This window comes from Taudactylus pleione, unplaced genomic scaffold (assembly GCF_031769625.1).
Source record: "Taudactylus pleione unplaced genomic scaffold, aTauple2 ptg000537l, whole genome shotgun sequence".
Taxonomy (NCBI): Eukaryota; Metazoa; Chordata; class Amphibia; order Anura; family Myobatrachidae; genus Taudactylus; species Taudactylus pleione.
Window position 1 is genome coordinate 7,790,247 of NW_028284939.1, and position 19,716 is coordinate 7,809,962.

General features: G+C 48.8%; 1 protein-coding gene across 2 annotated transcripts in view; it reads right to left on the reverse strand.

The window, feature by feature from the left end:
- RHPN2 (rhophilin Rho GTPase binding protein 2) overlaps positions 1-4,679 on the reverse strand; it is a 76,927-nt gene extending 72,248 nt beyond the window's left edge. The window contains exon 1 of one of the 2 annotated variants that reach the window (XM_088451093.1): positions 4,607-4,679. The gene's annotated coding sequence lies outside the window, so the exon portion shown is untranslated. Of the gene's footprint in view, positions 1-4,094; positions 4,147-4,606 lie in introns of those variants that run through there. The other variant, XM_088451094.1, reaches the window with a different exon arrangement.
- Between the last annotated feature and the right edge of the window lie 15,037 nt (positions 4,680-19,716).

Here is a 19,716-nt window from a genome sequence, read left to right on the forward strand (position 1 = left end):
TAGTAGCAATAACCTGTCTTATTGCACGTGAGGGGTGTGGATTAACATATAGTGAAAAAGTTGAGTGTCTAGATAGACAAAAGATGTTAGACAGTCAATAGGTCGACCGGGACAAAAGGTTGACACACTAAAGGTCGACATGTACAAATTGTTGACAGGGTCAAAGATCGACATGAAAATGGTTGACACAAAAATGGTCCACACGTGAATTTATTTATATTTTTTTCGCCCTAATCTTCACCCTAACCCTCCACTTGGTGCCTAACACTAACCCTCCTTCTAGGTGCCTAACCCTCCGGTAAGTGCCTAACCCTCCATTTGGTGCCTAACCCTCCAGTAAGTGCCTAACCCTAAAAACAAAAAATAATGTGTCAACCATTTTTGTGTCGACCATTTTCAGGACGACCTTTTGACCATGTCGACCATTTGTCCCTGTCGACCTTATTACATGTTGACATTTAGTGTGTCAACCTTTTGTCCCAGTCAACCTATTGACCACGTGAGCGTGCAGCAACCCGGGTTACTGTGCAGTGTGAAAGGGCCAGGTTGAAATAAGCCGGGTCGAGTGACCCTGGCGTTTCAACCCTGGTCACGAGAAGGACTGTGCGTGTTCAACACTGCTCGTGATGCAGTGTGAACAGGTAACCCTGGTCAATGCGACCTTGGTCGCGTTCTATGCATAGGAAGAGCCAGTATTATTGCTGAGTCTCAGCCAGGTCACACCCGGGATAGGTGCGTAAACATAATCCCGGGTGCGACCCGACATTCAGATGGAAAAGCAGTCTAAGCGATCCCCCAGACTCCACAGGTAAAGCCGCGTATCCACTTGCCGACTGAGGAACGTTTGAACGATTGCGACATCCTAATCGCTTAGTCGTTCCTCATCCTGAAGGTGCCCACACTGAACGATATGTCGTACAGTGCAGGCACCCTCCCTCATCCCCGAACATTCCCAATCTGTCGTTAGCGGCAGATTGACCGTCATGTTCAGGAGATGATTGATGTCGGAAACGACTAGCGGGAGCGTGCATCGCTGGTCATTTCCGATATTGCAGTGGATGATTTATGCACGAATAATGAGCAATTGAACGATTACGATGTCGTAATCGTTCAATCGCTCTGTTTAATCGGCAAGTGGGGGTGGAAAGAGTGTCTGTACATTGCATCACTCAGGAATACAGGTTAATGTGTGTAATACACTATATATATATATATATACACACTCTCATTTATTATACATGTGTAAAGATTCTTAGTGATGTTATGATTACAGTAAAACATTTATGTATGAACACTGGGCCTGATTCAGAGCCGCTCGAAAGCGACCGCTCGTTTGCTCCGAGCGATGTTCGCACATCTGCACATGCATATGGGTCGTAATGCACATTCGCCAACCAGTCATTGCGGTCGGAAATCGTGCGCTCGCAAAACAGCAAGGGCCTGCTAATTTTAGTGACAGAATGAGGCGTTTGTGGGTGGTAACAGGGGAAGGTGCTTGAAAATGGGGAGTGGAGATCCGAACGCAGGCGTGCCTAACGGTCAAAACGGGCGTTTAATGGGAGTGCATAATTAGTAAGGGAGTGTCATCGATCACGTCACTTGGTTGTCTTTTAGACTGAACTGCCCGCAGTGATTGCGGTAAGAAAAACCTACCACAAGCACTGCGAGCAGTTCAGATGCCTTTCGATGTACCCGATTAATCTAATAAACAGCGGAGATGACGTACGATGCGAACGGCCAGGGGGCGTCTATACAAAATAGCGAGCGCATGTTTCGTTCGCCCGCTCAGACATAGAGGCGTCAACAGACCGCAAAGAGCGAGCGCTCAATTTAAATAGCCGGCCCCTTTTTCTGAACGACCGTTCGCAAATAGCGTCCGGCTCTGAATCAGGTCCACTGTTACCAACACAGTTTTGCTTGTAATCAGCATTTCTCATTTTTATGTCAGGATCTGGTAAGATTTACCAATAGGCAAATACTGTAGCTGTCAATGGTACCATAGTTGCTAATTCCTCCCATATATTCAGTTTCTAATGGTGATAGGACCTCAATTAACTATAAAGAATGACTGCCTGAATATTACTAACTACAGATGTGTCCTCCGTCATTTTTGGGTGCGTTTCGGCCAGCTCCGACCTTCTTTTCGTGTGTTGTCTTATTCGCAATTCCATAAGACGCACCAGCAGACGTTGCTGAGTAGAATGATAAGCGGCATGTGTATGTTCTGTGTGCGGCCGGCTCTGTAAACTCATAACAACCGAATGTGACGAGAAAAACAGCCGCCGATACTGTAACGTAGCATTTCGTACACAGATATAGCCGCAGTCACACACAGAATATATACATGCCGCCAGGGGCGTAACTAGGTAATGGATGGCCCCATAGCAAAAGTTTGTAGGGGCCCCTATGTACCACCCAATGGTGATAAATGTATATAACACATGTAACTGTGACAATGAAGATGGGCCCCCCCTTCAGCTCTGGGCCCCATAGCAGCTACACCCCTTGCAACTATGGTAGTTACACCCATGCATGTCGTATATCATTTTACTCAATAAAGCGTTTTATTCGCATGGCAATTGCGAATCGCATGGCGCTGGCTGTGTCGCACGGGAGCCGGCGGCTCTCACACACCCCGTGTAACGTGACTCATAACGCACGGAGGACAGACGAGGAAGGACATATCCGTATATGTCCTCTTTGTCTATTGGAAGCAGGAGAGTGAAGATCGCCCTTGATGACCCCAATATCACAGTATTGGCTCATTCATTGTAACTCCAATAGGTCCAGCTCTTCTGTATACTAATCCTGCTTCCTGGAATCAATGACACAGCAGTTGTCAATGCCCCTCCCCTGTGTACTCATGTGCATGCAAATTAGGAGGGGCATTGACAACAACACTGCCTCTGATAGCTTTTCCCTTGTGTCTGATGCAGCTTAATGGTCCTTTAATAATGTATTTTATTTATTAGGTGCCACAACGGTTCTGCAGACCTGCTCGCTAAGATGCATACTCTCGCTGCTGCTGATGGTATGCAGTGTAGTGTGCGCGTGCACGTACTTTAGCGAAAGTTCACAATGCATTCGCCCGCTGCGCATAGATAGCCCAGCAGAGTGAGTGACAGGGGAAGCCTCTTGTAGGTGGTAACAGGGGCTGGCCATTAAAAACGGGGGAGTGGAGGTGCAAACGCAGGGGTGCCTGAGCATCTCAACGGCGTTTTAGGGGAGTGCATAATTATAAGACAGCATCATAGAACACGTCACCTGGCTTGTTTTTACACTGAAGTGCTCGCACTGCATGCGGCAGGGTATGGTCATCCTCAAGCGATGCGATAGCATCCGATGTACCGATGGTTGCATACACTTCCTGGACATGACGTGCACAAATGAACATCTTAAAACAGGCTGGTGGGTGTCTGCATACATTATGTGATCGCTCTCTACTGGGCGTGCTAATGCATTGTTGTGCGATTGCACTGCCTACGCAATTTGCATACACATCGTGCGAGCGATCACATCTAGCGAGCGGCTCCGTATCAGGCCCAAAGGACAAGAGTCTAAGGGCTGGATATCATTGTCACCTCCTGCTTATATTTCAGCCCAGTTCTGTCCTTCCCTATACCTCCGTCCCTGTCTGGCTCCTTCCGCTGGATGCGCCTGCTTGAACCCTACGTCACACATGTGCACTAGCTCTGCCACGTCAGACCCGGCAGTGCTAATTGTCACAGCTCTGAAAGTAACAGTGAAAAGATCAGTGGAGACAGCTGATAAATTGCTCCGGCACTCACGGCGAGTATGAAAGTTAATTAACAAAACTAATATGGCCCTAAGGGGTTATTGTATCCAGCAGTGAAAAGAGTGGAGAAGTTGCCCACAGCAACCAGTCAGCTCTCAAGTAGCCTTTATCAAGTACAGTCTATAATATAGGGAGGAGCTGATTGGTTACTATGGACAACTGCTCCACTGGTCCATTTCTCCACACTTTAAACTACCTGATACATAAACCCCTGTGAGTTGTTATACACAGGAGCACAATTCACAGATACACATAATTATATCCAGGGATGCCAAGAAGAGATGGGGATACTAATTACCCTGGTTTCCTGGAGGAGATTGGCAGGCCCCCGTAGTACAGAGCAGGCAGCAGTGATGAAGAGGCAGTGAGTTACAGTAACAGCATCTGGGGCAATACATATTATACTGCTGACATGGGTGCACATTGCAGCATTGTACAAGGGGGCTAACGTCATCATAGGTTGTTGATTTGCGCCGGAGCACGTTCCTGCACAAGCACACATTTGCAGACCAGACCTCCCGCCGAATCCAGCTAAGAGCCGCTGCTATGTGTGTGCCTTTAAATTAAAACATGATCTAGTTTAGTGACATCCTAATCACCTACTCAGGCCTAGGATATTGTGTGTTTCAGCATTACAAATATAAGTTATCTTAAACAAAGGAGCTACAATGTACATTAGCATTTACACTTGCACACGCAGACACACACGGGCACGCATGCACACAGCTAGGAGACAGAGAGGAATGTAACTCTCACTGCCAGCATGTGATTACACAGCAGGAGTGGTAACCACTTGGCACTGGGTGCTACCTGGCAATCAAAGCCGCTCCTGGCTGTGACATCACTGAGACTGAGTAACGATCTAAACACAGATCAAAATACACCTCTGACGTCTTCCACGTGGAGCATCACAGTGGGATGTGCCAGTCGGGAACGGATTATATATTTTTTTTTTCTCGATAGATCAGAGACTGTCAAACCGGGGAACTACAAGTCGCAGCATGCCCTGTCAGGTTCATGTGGTTCTGTAACATTAGCATTTTTTCATCCTACAGTACGTCAGAGGGGCCGTTTTTTTCAATGTGCCCAGGCGATATATACAATTTCAGCTGACTCCGGAACAGTGCCCCCAGTGGCCAAATCTATCAGGGCAATAAATAAAAATGCATTCTTTGACAAGTGATGAATTTTGAACAAAGCATCTTTGTGACATTGTAACTGTGACATCACACATAGGGCCTGATTCTGAACCAGATGGATGGCATCTAACACAGACGCAAATGGCGAGTTCTTTGCAGCACATGCATAGAGTTTTATTATGCACTTTTGCATATGTCCATCCTCTTCTGAGCCGACCACAACTTGGCCGGATCTGTCTTCCTGTGGAATAGGGAGTTTTGGGATAGGAACTGGGCGGTGGCAATACGATCGGACGTAACTGCCCTGAGTTGCCAGAACGTCATGGGAGTGTCATGGTCATGTATTTTACATACATGCCTATGACACTCCCATGAAGTTCTGACAACTCAGGGCAGTTAAGCTCAAGCTCTGTGTGATTCTGAGTTGCATGCACGGCACGGTGAAGCCTGTTTCAGACATACCTAGCTCCTAGCATGGTTCTAGAGCAGGCGCTGATACGAATTATGACGGATGTGGCAGCCGGCAAAAATATCAATGGGTTGCCTCTTGCACACACACGAACACCCGCATTAGCTGAGTAGAGGGCCTGATTCAGAGCCGGACGCTCTGACCAGAGCGCTCGCTCTGAATCAGGACCCTCCTACCTCAACTTGGAGTGGCCTTATGGACGCTCGCATAGCTGTGGGTTACCACCCACAGCTTATGCGAGCGTCCATGATGAAGGTCGCGATGGTCAAGACCATCGCGACCATCGGGCTTGCGACGGAGACCCTGCGGTAGGGTCTCGCTGCCGCAAGCTCTGGAGTGATTTTGGCTCTATCAGAGCCAAAATCACTCCCACTGACATCACTACTGATGTCAGTGGGGCCGGCTTCAGACGGTAGGCGTTCCCATGGGAACGCGTCCGTCTGGCAGCAACGCCCCCGGCACGTCTACCAAAGGGGGCGTGCTGTCAGTCACCATCGACAGCACGCCCCCTTTGGTGCGAGACCCGGAGCGACGGAGAGCCCGTCGCTAGCCGGGTCTCGCGCATGCGCATGACGGAGCTCCCTCCATCGTGCGCATGCGCAGTAGGGCACCATCGACCCGCTTGCGAGCTTCCAGCGCTCGCGAGCGGGTCTGAATGACCCCCAGAGTCTCCAATGAAAGTGGGTATAGGTATTCAAGTGCCTGGTGTGAGGACGTGGGTATACACGTTGTCTAGCTTACCCTTCCTGGTTCCTTGGCAGACTGGTCTCTCCTGGCGTTCAGCCCTAGTCCCCTTCTCCCATGCCCAGAGCCGGCACGTCTGGCTGAAGCGGCCAATGATTACCTTACTCCACAATGAATACTGCACTGTTCCCGCTGGTCCCAGACGCGTTTCGTACCTTAATGGCACTTTGTCAAGTACCATCAATGTACGAAACGCGTTAGTAAGTCTGACTCTGACTGGGACTCTTTCTGGAGTGCCATCTAAAAAGTGCGGAGCCTTGCCTGGTGGTGGGACCAAGAATCATATGTACTACTTCTTGGCATCGTGATCTTTATACATGGCATCATAGTCAAATGGTGACGTGGTCTTTGTACGCAGTGGCTACGCCCACTGCAGGTTTTTGTGATCCGTGGCTCCATCAGAAGATTCAGCATTGGATCTTCTGCGTGAACATCGGTCCCAGAGGTTACTCAGAATGGCCGGTGTTTTCACGCTACCAGGGCCGGTGAAGCTTGGCCTCGGCACGCCTACAAAACGTTGCTGACACCCCTCTTCCATGTTGTAGATTATTCCCCATCGTCTCCCCCTCCCTGTCTCTAAAGGGCTGCAGGCTGTCACTCACCTGACGTCTGCAACCGCGCTGCGTCCGGTGGCGCAGGACTGGATTTGTACATGCGCAGATAAACAAACATTGTCAAAATACCTAAAGCATCTGGGCTAGTGTACATCTCTGAATTAGGCCCATTGTAAACACTCCAACATCGACGCAACATCGGTCGCACGATCAACATTTGCGGCAGCCTAGGGTGTACTACTCTCCTCTAATCCAACTAAACATTTGTCAGATTTTTCGCACCTGCGCAGTAGCAAAAAAAAAAAAATTACTCAACTGGAACATTGGAATTGCGCTAATCTCTAAATTAGGCCACACTAGTCCTACAATCAATTGCATATTGGCACTGTATTTGCCCATATCTAACCATGAATTTTCCCACCTAGGTTGAAATGATACCAAACATTACATATATCCGGTGATGGAACTTTCTGTATGTGAAATATTATTAGACACACTAAGGGACCTTACTCACGGACTGAGGGCCTGATTCAGACCCGCTCGCTGCCGGAGGCAGCTTGCAGGTCTGATGGGCGTGGTTTTTTTTTTTTCAGCAGCCCGCTCGCAAAGCTGTGGGTTACTACCCACAGCTTGTGCGAGCGGCCTGGAGATGGTCGCGATTATTGCGACCATCGGGCTTGCGACGAGACCCATTGGTAGGGTCTCGGCTCCCGCAAGCCTGAGTGGACTTCCTGCTCTAATAGAGCCGCCCACAAATGCCAGGCGTTCCTTTGGGAACACCTGCGTTTGCCCAACCACCCCCCCTAACCGCCTACAAAAATGGGGCGAGCTGTCAATCAACATCGACAGCCGCCCTGTCTTGTAGCGAGCCCCGAAGCGACTGAACTTCAGTCGCTCGCTAGGGTTCGCGCATGCGCACGCTGAACGCGGCGCATGTGCAGGGGCAAGCATCGACCAGCTTGCGAGTGCTGTTCGCTTGCGAGCGGGTCTGAATCAGGCCCTGAGTCTGTTTCCATTTCTTAGAAAATCAGATACTCCAAAGCTTCTGGTCGATGAACAGAAATTAAAATAAGAAGCAAAGTGCAGGGAAGAGGACGCCATGTCCTGACGCGGCTGGGCTAACACGTCCATGCATGGGGTGTTTTAATGTGAAGTTCATGGACATTAGGAGGGAAGGAGGAAATATATGGGCAATTAGTTACACAGCTGTCTTGCTCCACGGAGCCATAAATGAGTACTGTAATTATGAGTGACATCACATGTTGTGTAACAAGTGAAAGTTCCTTAAGGAACGTACACACTGCGACAGATTATTATGCTGAACGTCATCCAGCGATTGAAGAGCACCAATCGGGCTCGGGAAAAAGTCTTACTGTAGAGCCTTGTCCTGGGATAAAAATAGCAATTCCCCTGCCCTGTGATCACACTGTCCAAGAGAGAGCAATACATATGCCGTAAAACCAGGTACAGTGTGCTGGCTACAGTGTCACTATAATGCTGCCACCTGGGGAGGCTTCTTACTACATTCCCCTGCGACCGGGGAGCTGTGAAATGGGGGCTCATTTGTCATTAACTATTTACGGTATACTGATGCTCCTCACTTAATGACTGAGGGGCTAATTCAGCAAGGAACGCAGAAGGCACGCATTCCGGCCGATGTTTTTTCACTGCGCATGTGCACGCAACGCACAGCGCGTGGGCAAACTAGCCAGTGCGAGCGAGTAAGGGTACGCAGGCTACCCGTAGTGTGTACGCAGACCCTTCCGATATCGATTGACAGGAAGTGCTGTTTGTGGGTGGTGACGGGGGGTGGTTGGGCGAACGCAGGCGTGCCTGTGCGTTAGGGACGCCGTTATAGGGGCATGCATAATTAAGGCAGTGCGGCGACATACACAGCCAGATGGCTCGATGCACGCAGGAAGTGGCCAAAATCCTGCACGACATCAGGTCAACCTCTATTGTGCGTATGGTTCCGATGGTTCTCGATGCTACCGATGTTTTCGCTGACTGGCGGACTACTCAGGCTTTAAGTTAAGGGATGTGGGCGGCATTGTGTAGTGCTGGGCGTCTGCATCTTATGTGGAGGTTGCCGTGCGTATGCATTGATCAGCATATATTCGCAACGGCCGAGTGCGTGTGTGCGCACACTGGCATTCCTTGCTGAATCGGGCTCTGAGTTCTGGGCCTGATTCAGAGCCGCTCGTAAGCGGCCGCTTGTTCGCTCCGAGCGATGTTCGCACAACTGCGCATGCATACGGCTCGTAATACACATGCGCGAACCAGTCAGTGCGATCAAAATTCATGTGCTCGCAAAATAGCGAATGCCTGATAATTTGAGTGACAGGATGAGGCGTTTGTGGGTGGTAACAGGGGAGTGGTGATCCGAACGCAGGCGTGCCAAAAGGTAAAAACGGGCATTTTAAGGGTGTGCATAATTAACAAAGCAGCGTCATCGACCACGTCACTTGGTTGTTTCTTAGCCTGAACTGTTCGCATGATTGCGGTAAGAAAATCCAACCACAAGCACTTCGAGCAGTTCAGATGCCTTTCGATGTACTCGATTAATCGAATAAATAGCGGAGATGACGTAGGATGCGAGCGGCCAGCGGGCGTTTTCATCAAAACAGCGGCCGCAGGTTTTGTTCGCTTGTTCAGACTTAGAGGCGTCAACAGACCGCAAAGAGCGAGCACTTCATTTAAATAGCCAGCCCGTTTTTCAGAACGACCGTTCGCAAATAGCGTCCGGCTCTGAATCAGGCCCTCTGTTCCTACGACCAGGTTGTTACAGGAATTGGTCGCTAAACGAGGAGCCGCATACAGGGAACTGTTTTTATCTATTCTGAAAATAGAAAAGGTCTAAAGGAAACTCAAACTTTCATGCTGTAACTGTGTTTTATTTTGCATAACTCTGACATATTGTACAGTACAATTAAAGTTATAGAAAAAAAGACATTCAGAGTACATTTTAGTCATTGCGCTATGGGTTCCAGCTAGCTGGAGTACCGGTCGTAAGTCTGAGCGGTTGTTAAACAGGTAGGTTGTTATGTGAGGAGCATCTGTATATCTAGAAAAACACCAGTTTTTGGGGGAGAATCAGAAATATTTTGTATCCCCGATATGTATTATGGAGGTGACCGCAGTAGATATCTCCAATATTTGCTGCTACCCCTCCATTTACGACAGCAGCCGCAGCCCTTATAGGTTTCTATGGGGGATGCGATTCTGTCAGATTTACCAAGCTCCGGAATGCCAATGGGTAGTCTGTAGACCATGCATGCGCAGGAGCCCGGCACAGGAGCGAAGAGGCGGTCTCTTCACTCTGAGCACTTCGCAGGGACAGGGGACCTCATTCAGAGTCGGTCGTACACATCCGATGTTTCCAAATCACGCATGCGCACGGTTAGTTGTGCTCATGTGCGTACAAGACCTTGCGATCCAAAATGCTGTAGATCGTATGGCTTACGAGCAGGAAGTGGCTTCCGGGAGTTGATTGCCATGAAAGGCCATTTGTGGGTGGTGACGGGGGTGGTGGTCTGAAAACGCAGGCGTTCCTCACCGTTTTCAGGGCGTTTTAGGGGCGTACATAAATATCCTGCTATGACCGACATAGAAGGCCGGAAGTAGTAAAACGTCACTCTGCGAGCAGGTTCGAGGCCTGGCTGATCATACAGCTTGAGGTCGAGTATGTGCTCTCTCAAGCCCCAGAATACAATCGATACTATCGAATGTTACTGATGTTCGGAGTGATGTTTCTATATTGAGCCACACAATGCAAGCAGCTAATAATCGTTTGTTGTTGCTAATTGGCTTGTAATTGATTCAGTTGCGTTTGCATTAGTGGATAATAAGAATATATATATTTCATGGGGATGGCTTATTCTATGCGTTTTTTTTGGTAATTTTTGGTGTAATTTGCACACAACACAAGCGGCCGCAACCATCAGAAGAAAATTAACATACAGCGACTGACAATGACTGACAACGATTGACTCGATCGCTAGCTGCTATCACTCGTTACCTAGAGGAGGTGCTTTGTTCATGTATGGGCGTCACTTTGGTTGCGATCGCCCGGCCGCGCGATTGTTTTTTTTTCTGATTCTCGATCGTTAGGCGTACGATCGAGCGGCCGCTTACGACCGACTCTGAATGAGGTCCAGGATCCTTTTCGGAGTCCCTGTCCCTGCTGGGACTATTTGATACATGCCTGGCTCCTGGTAAAGAGATAGGCTGCATCCTTATGAATACTAGTTACTAGGGAATAGATAGGCTGCACTCTCAGTGATGTCACTGTCTCCTAGTGAGTGGACAGACTGTATTCTTAGTGATGTCACCGTTTCCTAGTGAGTGGATAGGCTGCATTCTCACTGATGTCACAGGTTCCTAGAGAATAAATAGGCTGCATTCACAGTGATGTAACCGGTTCCTATTGAGTGGTTAGGCTGCATTCTCAGTGATGTCACTGGCTCCTAGTAAAAGGATAGGCTGCATTCTCAGTGATGTCATCTGTTCCTAGTGAAAGGATAGGCTGCATTCTCAGTGATGTCACCTGTTCCTAGTGAAAGGATAGGCTGCATTCTCAGTGATGTCACCTGTTCCTAGTGAGTGGATAGTCTGCATTCTTGGTGATGTCACTGGTTTCTAGTGAATATATGTGCTGCATGCTTAGTGATGTCACCGGTTCCTAGTGAGTGGATAGGCTGTATTCTTAGTGATGTCACAGAAATCACCAGGCAAATGGTGCTGCTGTAATTTTCCCGAGCCATGTTCCCGAAGATCTGTGCATGCACAGTAGGCTCTTACACACTGCCACAGAGTCTACTGGACACTGCCCATGGGCCGCCTCCTCTCTTAAACCCTCCATGATAGGCTGCATACTCAGAACTGTAGCTGGTTCCAAAGTAAATGATAGGCAGCTTTCTGAGGTAATTTTTGTTTATCTCGCAAAGTGCTTGCGTCAGAGCCACGCACAGTGCCCAAGCTCATGTAGCTGATCGATTTTTGCCTACTGCGCATCCCCCAATATTCCCTACAAAATCCTTCAGCACATGTGTTACACTGCCCGAATGCACAAACCAGCAGGTGCACAGATGCAGTCATTACTCATTGACACATTATCCAGGTCACCCAGCAGGTGCACAGGTGTACTCATTACTCACTGACACATTTTCCAGGTCACCCAGCAGGTGCTCAGGTGTACTAATTACTCACTGACACATTTTCCAGGTCACCCAGCAGGTGCACAGGTGTGCTCATTACTCACTGACACATTTACAAGGTCACCCAGCAGGTGCACAGGTGTAGGCATTACTCACTGACACATTTCCCAGGTCACCCAGCAGGTGCACAGGTGTAGTCATTACTCACTGACACATTTCCCAGGTCACCAGGCAGGTGTACTCATTACTCACTGACACATTTCCCAGGTCACCCAGCAGGTGCACAGGTGTAATCATTACTCACACATTTCCCAGGTCACCCAGCAGGTGCACAGGTGTAGTCATTACTCAGTAACACGTTTCCCAGGTCACCCAGCAGGTGCACAGGTGTAATCATTACTCACTGACACATTTCCCAGGTCACCCAGCAGGTGCATAGGTGTAGTCATTACTCACTGATGCATTTTCCAGGTCACCCAGCAGGTGCACAGGTGTAGGCATTACTCACTGACACATTTTAAAAGATCCACAAGTGGAGCTAATTATTTCACTTGTGATTCTGTGAGGAGACCTGGAAAACATGCACTGTTTAGGGTCCTGAGGACCGAGTTTGAGAACCTGTGTTCTAGAACAGGAATAGCCAACTTGGTGCTTGAGAGCTACTAACAGTTCATGTTTTCCAGACCACCTAGCTGGTGCACAGGTGTAGTCATTACTCACTAACACATTTTAAAATATCCACAGGTGGAGCTTATTATTTCACTTGTGATTCTGTGAGGAGACCTGGAAAACATGCACTGTTGGTAGCTCTCGAGGACCAGGGTTGGCTACCCCTGTTCTAGAAGATAATAGCTAGAATCGGATTGGTTGCCATGGGTAAGAACTCCACTTCTAAAAACCCGCACTTTAGTAAACACATACCTCCCAACATTTTAGTTAACCAAGGAGGGACAGGTCCGAAAAGGAGGCAGCGGCGTATGCTCCCCACAACTTCCTCCCCACTGCGGGACACTGCGGCTCGCAGGTGAGACAGTCCCAGAAAAACGGTACTGTCCCGCTGAATGTTGGGTGATATGGTAAATATACCCCCTTGGTGTCCTGTGGCAGTGGCTTGGAATCACTGCTATAATGGCAGGACATGATGGGACTTGTAGTTCCACCATACTTGCCAACTCTCCCTGATTGTCAGGGAGACTCCCTGAAATAGCAGCAATCTCCGTGATTCCCTGAATAGTCTAATAATCTCCGTGATTGCACCTTACCCCATTATGAGACTAATATAAAAGAATAAACAGATATGTACATTCATATGGGATCAATAGTATAATTTCCCTGCATTGGGTATAAGGCACAATGGTCCCTATGGCTACAGGCATTTTCTGGAAAGTATCAGTGTGTTTTCATCGCCAAGTACAATCTTACTAACTGCTTTGGGGCTCACTTGTATGAGACGCCGCTCAGATATAGCAGTACACGCCCACTTTACCGCCGCGCGCATATGTGCTGCTGTCACAATCTCCCTGAAATGCTTTTTCAAAAGTGGACAAGTATGCGTTCCACAGGTTGCATCCTCTAATCAAGTCATTATATTAACAGCCTGAGGGAGGGACGACAACGGTGACTGACGGCTATTTCCCGGGATACAGTGAGCGTTCTGACCTGGTGAAGTGGACTTTGCCAGACCCGCTGCCTGTGTATAATGTATATTTAGGACTGCTGAGTATTGCTCCTGTCATCCCTGCTAATTACCAGCCCCCTATTCATGACAAACACTTGCATCGTGCAACACCCAACCCCCTCATAACACATAATTATGCTGCGAGGAGACAGAGAGACAATCAGGAGACAGGGTCAAGCTGTGTACAGTGAGTGATATAATGGTCTGGCTTCCAGACCCATGTAACAGCTATAAATACTGTGTGTGCAGTAATAGGCCATTACTTCTTTACAGCTGCTCTGTAGGTCTCGCTGGGTGGCTAGACGGGCACCGCTTTTATTACCCAGCGCTGACGTCTTTTATCTGTTGTCCAGAATTCCCTATTGCCTTCCTAGTTCTTAAAATGGACACACACATCGGGTTTATAATATAAACCATGTTTCTCAATTTCATTTCTGTGCAATCACATCCATACGATATTCGTTAGATCATTTGAAATACAATTATTGTTAATCAGATTGTAAATAATAATAAAAAAAACAAGAAGTTGTTGCTTGAAACATAATACAATATTGATTTGATTGATATAACGGAGCACAAAAATCTTTTCGACATATGCGAGTGTGGGATTGTTAGATTAATTGTATGATTGTAGTAATACATACCACCTATATCCTTGTTGGATGCAAAATTTCCACACAATCTGATTAACTGATTTTATAATTTACTGTAGATTGTATTTGATCTATTGTCATCCGCTCCTTAGACGCCTAAAGCGATGATTGTCCCGATCTCCCCTGAACTGCTGAGCAAACGATATAGTGCATACACACTGGGCCAGATTCAGAGCCACTCGCTAGATGCGATCACTCGCACGATGTGTATGCAAATTGTGTAGGTAGTGCTATGGCACAGCAATGCATTAGCACGCCCAGTATTTCTTAGAGAGCGATCACATAGTGTATGCAGACACCCACCAGCCTGTCTTAAGACACCCACTTGTGCACGTCATGTCCAGGAAGTGTATGCAACCATCGGGTAACATCGGATGCTATCGCAGCACTTGAGGTTGAACAAGCCAGGTGACGTGTACTATGATGCTGTCTTGTAATTATGCACACCTCTAAAACGCAGATGAGATGCTCAGGCACGCCTGCGTTTGCACCTCCACTCCCCCGTTTTTAATGGCCAACCCCTGTTACCACCTACAAACGGCTTCTTCTGTCACTCACTCTGCTGGGCTGTCTATGCGCAGCGAGCAAATGCATTGTGAACTTTCACTAAGGTATGTGCACACGCACTGCGATACACGCGCACAATGCATACCATCGGCAGCAGCGAACATTTGCATCTTAGCGAGCGGCTCTGAATCAGGCCCAGTGTGCAATCTTCCAAACAATATATCATGCATCGTTTGGTCATTTCATCATTAACTATATAACGTTAACATATCGCCTGGTCATCCGGCAGAGCGTACGCACTGCACGATTTGTGGAAAATCGTTGACGAGATCCTCAGATTGAGCAGCATTTAGGGGCGACCAGAAGATGCGGCGGACGACGCAGCGGGATGGTGCATAGTGCATACACACTTGACGATTTAAACGATTTGTCGTTCTTATGCGTCAGAATTGGGCAAATCGTTAAAAATATTGGCTAATGTGTACCCAGCCTAATAATTTGGGAGGAGACCTCCCGGACAGACACCTGAGCAGTGGCGGATCCTGATGTGGGCAATAATGGGTGAATTCTTCCCCCGACGCTTGACAATTGGGGGCTGTGTTGACAAGAGCAGCAGGCTCGGAGGATTGGCGCCTGTGTTTCGTAACCCGGGACCCCCGAAGGCTTACATCCCTACTTCCTGCCCAGCATTTTAAACACAATTGGAGCAGCCGGGCAACATCCACTTCCTATTTATCAAGCAGGAGGCCCAGCCATGCAGTGCTCGGCCAGACAGTTACTGGGTATGACCGTGTATCTCAACACTGATTGGTGAATAGCTGGAATGAGGTGCAGGAGTGGCACTGTGCTAAATCATTACCCCCTTAAAAACAAAGTCTAGATCTTCCCCACACTAGGAGCATTTGCTTGATGCAGTGTGAATGGGGCAGGAAATTAAGCCCCGCCCACCCTAGTAAACCTCTCGTAGCAGCAGTATAAAAGATATGATTGCCATTCAGAGTCTACTTAGGTGGGTGGTGCTTGATAATGTGGTTGCCCCACCCACTTTTCATCATGAACCATGTCTTCGAGCCCTGTCAACCTGTTTTGGGGGGGGTTTTTTGCGACCTTGCCATGCCATGTCCTAAAAGCAATATAGGTAAAGGCAGAGCCAACAACATAAATCTTGGGGCCTGGCACATTCAAGTTTTTGGTGGCCCCTCCATCCCTCCCTGGTAGGGGGATGCGGTCAAAATGGCGATGGACAGGAAGCCGTCTGACTAAATCCCGGCGTCTAAATCCTGACACTGGACTAAAGACATGCGTCGAAATCCCGACGCCGGAATCTAGACAGACTGCTTCCAGAATGAAGGTAAGCAGGGCAGTGTTTTAACGCTTAGCCCGGGGGTTTAGGTTAGCAAATCCTTGGGGGGACTTAGGGTTAGGCACCACCCCGGAAGATTTAGGGCTGGGGGTTAGGGTTAGGCACCATCGGGGGGAGGTTAGGGTTAGGCACCACCCGGGAGGGTTAGGGTGCGAGGAGGGCGGGTTAGGGTTAGGCATCACCAGGGAGAGGTTAGGGTTAGGCACCACTAAGGGACGGTTGGGGGGGGAGAGGGGAGAGTCATGGTACTTACCAGCCCCAGTCGGGATCCTGACGGTTCGAGCTTCCAACGTCTGTATTTAGTCCGCCGGCATCACATTCGGCAGCATTAAATACCGATTCCCCGGTAGGTATAGGCCGGTCGGACATTAACACATCCACCTGTTTTTCCAGTCTCATCCCTGCTTGTATCTCTCAGCCTCTTTCCTCCTGTATGTCTCAGTCTCATTCCCCCCTGTGTCTCTCAGCTTCATCCACCCCCCGTGTCTCTCAGCTTTACCCACCACTGTAGCTCTCAGCCTTACCCACCTGTGTATTTTGTGCCAGCGTCTGATAAATGGGTATGACTTAATGACATGCGAGGCCATGCCTTCTATTGCGCACATTTTAGGTGCGTGATTGCACATCATGTCCCCGTTCTCATCACGCTGGGGGCACAGTGCGGATGACACGCATCACAGAGTGCCCCCCCCAACCTCCCCCCCACGCCCACAGGACACTGACGCTCGTGAGTGGGACAGGGCCGAAAAGCAGGACTGTCCTACTGAAATCAGGATGGTTGGGAGGTTTGCATATTGTAATGTATATGGCCAGTTTAGGGACTTTCCAGGTGTTTTTCTTAGGTATGCTGTAAGATTGCTGCCAGCAAGCAAATAGCTTGACAGACACATTGTTTTCTGCCTATCTGTGACTAGGAACTAGTCACATTGCTGAGGCATGAGGCACTAAGCTCATCCCACAGCAATGTTCAGCAATGCAGCTGGGATGACACGTGTAATAAGAATGGGCCACCACCAGCCATATAAAAGAAAGTGAACAGTGCTGTCACCTGAAGCAAAAACTTGTACAAGTTACAGACAGTCCACAGTCAGTAATCTGCACCCCAGGTCCTGCTGGTTCACATGCTACTGCCAGGGCATAAATAATGCATTCTGTACTTTGCGGTGTCATTTTCTCGTCTGTGTTGGGTTCCTTAATACAATGAGAGCGAAGTTTCAATGCCACAAGTCATCTGCACATCTGTGTATTGCAGTGGTTCTCAAACTGTGGACCTCATTCAGACCCGGTCGCAAGCGCTGAGCACTCGCAACCGGGACGATGTTTAGGCCCTGCGCACGCGCAGTGGCCACACTGCGCGTGCGCAAGCCCCGGAGCGAGAGAGAAATTCTCTCGCTCCGGAGCTCACTACAAAAGGGGCGGCTGTCGATGTTGATCGACAGCTCGACCCGTTTTGTAGGCGTGGCGGGGGGGGTGGTTTCACAAACGCCTGCCATTTTGTGGGTGGCCGCACTGACATCAGCAGTGATGTCAGTGGGGAGCTTCCTGCTCGATCAGAGCAGGAAGCTTCCTGGGGCTTGAGGTTGCCGAGACCCAACCTTAGGGTCCCGTCGCAAGCCGCGATGATCTTGACCATTGCGACCATCAACCTGGTCGGTCGCTAAAGCTGTGGGTGGTAACCCACAGCTTAGCTAGTGACCAGGAGGCCGCACTTGAAAAGTCAAGCGGCCGCCCTCATTCAGAGCGAGCGCTCGCTTATTGCGACCGCCTCTGAATGAGGGCCAGTGTCCTTAAGGCACTCTAACAGGCCAGATTTTAATGGTATCCATGTGTATGTAGTAGATTATTTGTTTTACAGTTTTAATAAACATATATTTTAAATGTCAAATCATTAATATTCTTATTTGCTTTTACATATATATAGTTACTTTACTTATGTGTACTATTAATCATGCTTATGATTTGTTTTGGTTTGTGACCAGTGTCAGAGCTTATGTTGATTATAGATAGTTTTGTGCGTAAAAAAGGTAGAATTCCTTAATCTGGGCATATGATGGTTAGATGGTATTGGGCATGTGTCACACTTTGGGGCAGATTCAACTGGGTGCGAGGTTTAGCGAGGGAAAAAACTTGCGCCCAATTTTGGAATACCGCGGGTATGCGCGCTCCCGATACCCGCGGTATCCAATTAAAAAAATAGTGGTCTCTGGGTTTTCAGCTCTGAAAAACCTGCACCGTGTAAAAAAAAATAAAAAATATATTTTTCACTTACCTGCCCGGGGGTCCCCGGTGGTCTCCGCTGCTCCGGGTGGCCTCCCCTCTATCTTCTCACTGGAGAGGGGGCTTATGGGAGTCCCGGAGGATGCTGGTAGGCTCCAGGGATTGGTGGTAGGGGTAAGGGCTGCTGAGAGATGTAGTTCACTCAGCGCCAATTCGGGAGGGCCACACTAACACTGGGACACACACACATACACCGAGGGTCACACACACACACTCATACACACTTACAAACACCACACACGCTGACATACTCACCCTGCTGCAGAAGACCCGGTACCCGACGCTGGATGCAGAATTATGAAACTTCCAATTTCTTAATTAGTCCTAAGGGGGGGTTCCGCCGGGGTACCAGAGCAAGTCCCACTGATTTTACCTAAAATTTGCGATTTTAGGAAAAATCACACTTGCTCTGGAGGTGCGTAAATAAAAGCCTCCTGGCTCAAAAATAATAACAAAACATGCACCTTATTGAATAGCAAAAATCCCGCACCTACAGGAAAAATCTCGCAGGTGCGGAATTTTTGATATTCTCGCACCCAATTGAATATGCCCCTTTGCGTGTTCGAGAATAATTGTACATATATTTGCCCGTATGCAGAATTTTATGCATCTTGGGCTGCGTCCGTTCCCTCTTTGTATGTTTGGTTTGATACTCAACATCATCAGTGCCCATCCGCTTACTAAGGAAACAGGCGTATTTACACTTACGACATATTCTGTAGCAGAGCCGTAACTAGACTCTGGGCGCCCTGTACCAGAGAGAGCATTGGCGCCCCCCCACTCCATTTTTTAAATAGGGACAAGAGACAGTGCACCTGATAAAGGGCCATGGTCTCATGGGGAAGGGCCAGGGAAGAGATAGGGGAGGCCAGGAGATGCTGGGGATAAATAGGGACATAATATAGTGCACCTGAGAGAGGGCCATGGCCTCATGGGGAAGGGCCAGGGAAGAGATAGGGGAGGCCAGGAGATGCTGGGGATAAATAGGGACATAATATAGTGCACCTGAAAAAGGGCCATGGCCTCATGGGGAAAGGCCAGGGAAGAGATAGGGGAGGCCAGGAGATGCTGGGGATAAATAGGGACATAAGATAGTGCACCTGAGAGAGGGCCATGGCCTCATGGGGAAGGGCCAGGGAAGAGATAGGGGAGGCCAGGAGATGCTGGGGATAAATAGGGACATAAGATAGTGCACCTGAGAGAGGGCCATGGCCTCATGGGGAAGTGCCAGGGAAGAGATAGGGGAGGCCAGGAGATGCTGGGGATATATAGGGACATAATATAGTGCACCTGAGAGAGGGCCATGGCCTCATGGGGAAGGGCCAGGGAAGAGATAGGGGAGGCCAGGAGATGCTGGGGATAAATAGGGACATAAGATAG